Source organism: Myotis lucifugus, unplaced genomic scaffold, assembly GCF_000147115.1.
Source record: "Myotis lucifugus unplaced genomic scaffold, Myoluc2.0 scaffold_272, whole genome shotgun sequence".
NCBI lineage: Eukaryota > Metazoa > Chordata > Mammalia > Chiroptera > Vespertilionidae > Myotis > Myotis lucifugus.
In genome coordinates this window covers 209,936-216,135 of record NW_005871320.1, presented here as the reverse complement: position 1 = coordinate 216,135, position 6,200 = coordinate 209,936, and positions in this window count along the sequence as shown.

Below are 6,200 nucleotides of genomic sequence, written 5' to 3'. Positions count from 1 at the left end.
AGTCATTCGTATTCTCTGCTGACAGACACATCACTCCAGTCTCCACCTCTGCTGTCACATGGACAGCTTCTCCCTGTGTCTCTATCTTCTTATAAGGAACAGTCATATTGGATGAAGAACTCACCCTATTCCAGAAAGACCTCATCTTAATTACATCTGCACCTCTATAAAGACCCTATTTAAATAAGATCACTTTCTGGAGAGCTGGGCGTTAGGACTTTAATTCAACCTCTAACACCACCTGGAAAAATCTCTTGGTATATGGCCAGGACCACATCTGCCTGTGACCATGGAGAAAAGTGGTCAGTGTTCTTTTACCAACTGGATAAAGACGTGGAGGACAGGGCTGCAAATTTTCTATGAGCTGTACATAAACTCCCCCAGGAAAGTAACTGGTGTTGAGTCATCTAATATAGCATCTCAAGAGGGCTTTGTCTCAGCTGAAATAGAACGGAAGTATACTATATCAAAGATGGGAGGGCTGGAGGTGACGAGGGAATATGTCAGCAGAAGGCTGTCAAATGAGACCTCCAGCAATGGGAAATCGCCAAAGAACCCACACAAATAACAGGAAAGAAAAGATCAGATTTTGAAAGCCCAGAGAGCACATATGACAACCTGATATTTCAGTCAAGAAAAAGCTTTCCATACCTTCTTAAGAAATAAAATTAAAGCTGCATGGACAGGCTCCCAGTAACAAACTGGTATTACAACTAAAATACAGAAAAACTTCCTGAATAATCAACAGAAAAACTCACAGGAGAGAAACCTGACACCTGAGGACCAAAAATGGAGACCACATAGAGACTGGTAGGAGGGGCGGAGGTGCAAAAGGACTGGCCCATCACCCACAGGCAGCAAATGAAATCCCTGAGAGATATCTCAGCTGTGGGGGGTTGCCACTGAGAACTCTGGGATCTAATCCCCAAGCTGGGCCCCCAAGTAGAGAGCACCAAAACTGAGAAGGGTATCCACATAACATCTGGCTGTGAAAAGCAGTGGGGAGCTTTTCACAGACAGAGTAACAGCTGAAAATTCAGGCACCCTCTTAAAGGGCCAATGCACAAAATTCCCTGTGGAGCCACCCACCTTGTGCTCTGGCAGAGGGAGGGTGAAGTGGACTGGAGTTGTGAAGGCAGAAGCAAGGACTGGGGACTGAGGGGATAGAGCTCAGAAGTTAGACACCCCAAGTTTCCTGGGCTGAGTCATTCCCTCACACAGGGGAGGACATCTTTCCCACACAGACATCTACATTGCCTGGGGGGAAGACAGTTGACACACCCTATTGCAGCGGTTCTCAACCTGTGGGTCGCGACCCCTTTGGCGGTCGAATGACCCTTTCCCCGGGGTCGCCTAAGGCCATCCTGCATATCAGATATTTACATGACGATTCATAACAGCAGCAAAATTAGTTATGAAGTAGCAATGAAAATAATTTTATGGTTGGGGGTCACAACATGAGGAACTATATTTAAAGGGCCAGAAGGTTGAGAACCACTGCATGATTAGAAAACACCTTGCCCTGAGGCCATTTAAGAGATTAAAAATAACAATTAGCCTCCAGGAAGTAGCAACTGCCCCACCCTGTTGAAAAAACTCTTGCCACACCTGAGGATGATTGCCTGGAGGGGCAATTCAAGTTGGAATTCTATCAGTCTGCAGGCAGAGGTGGTCTCTGGGGGCTTTGAGTCTTTGCCTGAACCAAACAGTCAGAAACAGCCTTTAACACTGTCCTGCACTAGAGATTGAGAGGTGTAGAGGATTTACGTAATACATAGCCACAAACCCAAACAAAAAGCCAAAATGAGAAGACAAAAAAACAATCCCCATGAAAGAACTAGAGAATTCTCCAGAAGAAGAGACAAATGAAGCAGAGATAATAAATTTATCTGAAACAGAGTTCAGAATAATGATGGTAAAGATGCTCAACAGCATGAAAAAAGATATAGAAACTATGAAAAAAGAACAGTCTGAGATAAAAAAAAATGACATAACACAAGTAAAGAACATATTGGAAGGAATACACAGCAGATTAGGGGAAGCTGAGGATCGAATCAGTGAATTAGAAGACAGAATTGAAAATATCACTCAATCAGAAAACCAAAAAGAAAAAAATAATTAAAAAACAGGAGGACAGCTTAAGGGAGCTGTGGGACAACATGAAACATAACAATATTAGAATAGCAGGTGGGCCAGAAGAGGCAGAAAGGGAGAAAGGCATAGAGAAGGTATTTGAAGAAATAATGGCAGAAAACTTCCCTAAACTGGTAAAGGAAAAGTAACACAAGTTCAGGAGGCACAGAGAACCCCAAACAAGAAGAACCTAAACAGGCCCACACCCGGACACATCATAAAGTGCCAAAAATTAAAGACAAAGAGAGAATCTTAAAGGCAGCAAAAGAAAATTGTTACCTACAAAGGAGTTCCCATAAGGCTGACACCTGATTTCTCATCAGAAACTCTACAGGCCAGAAGGGAATGGCATGAAATTCTCAAGGTAATGGAAAGCAAGGATCTAAGACCAAGATTATCATATTCAGCAAGGCTATAATTCAAAATAGATGGTCAAATAAAGAGCTTCCCAGACCAAAAAAAAAAAAGGCTAAAGGAGTTCATCACCACCAAGCCAGCATTACAATAAATGCTACAGGGATTGCTGTAATGAGAAGAAGAAGAAATACAGAGAGAAATCTAGCCATACAGAAATATAATGGCAATTAAGAAGTACCTAGCAGTAATAACCCTAAATGTAAATGGACTAAATGCTCCAATCAAAAGAAGTAGGGTAGCAGAATGGATACAAAAACATAACCCAACTATATGCTGTCTAAGAGAGACCCACCTCAAAACAAAAGACACACACAGGATGAGAGTGAAAGGATGGAAAAAAATTTCCATGCAAATGGAAAAGAAAAAAACGCTGGAGTGGCAATACTCATATCTGACAAAATAGGCTTTAAAATGAAGGGCATCACAAGAGACAACAAAGGTCACTACATAATACTAAAGTTATAGATCCAACAAGAGGATATGACCCTGGTAAACATATATGCACCCAACATAAGAGCATCTAAATATATTAAAAAGAAAAAAACTTCTAGAGGACTTTAATGGAGAGATCAACAACAGTACAGTCATAGCAGGGGACTTTACCACCCCTCTGACTGCACTGGATAGATCTTCCAGACAAAAACTTAACAAGGAAACAGAGACTCCTCAGGACACATTGGATCAGATGGATTTAATTGACACTTATAGAACATTTCACCTCAATGCAGCAGAATGTACATTCTTCTAAAGTGCACATGGATCATTCACAAAGATAGACCACATGTTAGGACACAAAACAAGTTTCTACAAGTTGAAGAAGATTGAAATCATATCAAGCATCTTCTCAGATCACAGTGGAATGAAATTAGAAATCAACTACGGAAAAAACACCCCAAAACATTCAAACACATGGAGGCTAAATAGCATGTTATTAAACAATGAATGGGTTACCAACAAGATAAAGAAAGATATAAAAATTTCCTAGAAGCAAATGAAAATGAACACACAACAACCCAAAATCTCTGGGACACTGCAAAAGCAGTCCTGAGAGGGAAGTTCATAGCACTACAGGCATATCTAAAAAAACAAAAAAAAACAAGAAAAATCAGCAATAAACTATTTAACCCTACAACTTAAAGAACTAGAACAAGAACAACAAGAAAAGCCCAGAGAAAGTAGAAGGAAGGAAATAATAAAGATTAGAGCAGAAATAAATAATATACAGACAAAAAAATACAAAAAAAATCAATGAAACAAGAGCTGGTTCTTTGAAATGATAAATAAAATTGATAAACCATTAGCCAGACTCATCAAGAAACAAAGAGAGAGGACCCAAAGAAATAAAATCAGAAAAGAAAGTGGAGGAATAACCACTGACACCACAGAAATCAAAGGATTGTAAAAAAAAAAAATACTATGAACAACTATATGCCAACAAGCTGGACAATGTGGAGGAAATAGACAAATTTCTAGAAAAATACAATCTCCCAAAACTAAATCAGAAAGAAACAAAAAATGCTAAATAGGTCAATGACAACTGATGAAATAGAAGCAGTAATCAAAAAACTCCCACCAAACAAAAGCCAAAGTCCAGATGGCTTCACAGGGGAGCTTTACCAAACATTCAAAGAAGAACTAACACCTATACTCCTCAAACTATTTCAGAAAATCCAAGAGGAAGGAACACTTCCAAACTCTTTTTATAAGGCCAGCATTATCCTAATTCCAAAATCAGATAAAGACACTACAAAGAAAGAGAATTGCAGGCCCATATTTCTGATGAACATAGATGCTAAAATCCTCAACAAAATTCTAGCAAACCGAATCCAGCATTACATTAGAAAGATCATACACCATGATCAAGTGGGATTTATTCCAGGGATGCAAGGCTGGTACAATATTCAAAAATAAATAAGTGTGACACATCACATAAACAAATTGAAAGACAAAAATTACATGATCATATTGATAGACACAGAAAAAGCATTCGACAAAATCCAACACCAATTTAAAAAAAAAAAACTCTCAGCAAAGTGGGAATAGAGGGAGCATATCTCAACATGATAAAGGCCATATACAATAAATCTACAGCCAACATCATACTCAATGGGCAAAAACTAACACCATTTCCCCTAAGAACAGGAACAAGACAGGGATGCCCATTCCTGTTCGACGTAGTACAGAAGTGCTAGCCATAGCGACCAGACAAGGAGAGAAAAAAAGGCATCCAAATTGGAAAAGAAGTAAAACTGTCATTATTCAAAGATGACATAATATTATACATAGAAAGCCACAAAGACTCCATCAAAAAACTACTAGACTTAATAAATGAATTTGGCAATGTAGCAGGATACAAAATTAACACCCAGAAATCTATAGCTTTTTTAATACACCAATAATGAACTCACAGAAAGAGAAACTAAAAAAACAACCCCATTTACCATTGCAACAAAAAATTAAGATACCTAAAAATAAACTTAACTAAGGAAGTAAAAGACCGATATTCATAAAACTACAGGACACTGAAAAAAGAGATAGAGGAAGACATAAACAAATGGAAGAATATACCGTGCTCATGGAGTGGTAGAATCAACATCATTAAAATGTCCATATTACCCAAAGCAATCTATAGATTCAATGCAATCCCCATTAAGATACCAATGGAATATTTCACAGACCTAGAACAAACTCTCCAAAAATTCATATAGAATAATAAAAGACCCTAAGTAGCCGCAGCAATCCTGAGAAAGAACAACAAAGTTGGAGGGTTCACAACACCAGATATTGAGCAATACTACAAAGCCACTGTTCTCAAAACTGCCTGGTACTACTGGCACAATAACAGACATATAGACCAATGTAACAGAACAGAGAGCCCAGAAGTTGACCCAAGCCATTATGCTCAATTGATATTTGACAAAGGAGGCAAGAGCATACAATGGAGTCATGACAGTCTCTTCAATAAATGGTGTTGGGAAAATTGGACAGATACATGCAAAAAAATGAAACTAGACCACCAACTTACACCATACACAAAAATAAACTCAAAATGGATAAAGGACTTAAATGTAAGATGGGAAACCATACAAATACTAGAGGAATCCATAGGCAGCAAAATATCAGACATATGTCCCAGCAATTTCTTCACCGATAAAGATCCTAGTGCATTGGAAACTAAAGAGAAAATAAACAATTGGACTACATCAAAATAAAAAGCTTCTGCACAGCAAAAGAAACCATCAACAAAACAACAAGAAAGCCCACTACATGGGAGAACATATTTGCCAATGTTATCACTGATAAGGGTTTAATCTCCAACATTTATAGGGAACTCATACAACTCAACAAAAGGAAGATAAACAATCCAATCAAAAAATGGGCAAAGGACCTAAATAGACACCTTTCAAAAGAGCACATTCAGAAAGCCAAGAGACATATGAAAACATGCTGAAAGTCACTAATCATCTGAGAGATGCAAATCAAAACAACAATGAGGTACCATTTCACACCTGTCAGAATGGCTATCATCAACAAATCAATAAACAACAAGTGCTAGAGAGGATGTGGAGAAAAAGGAACACTCGTGCACTGCTGGTGGGAATGCAGACTGGTGCAGCCACTATGGAAGACAGTATGGAGTTTCCTAAAAA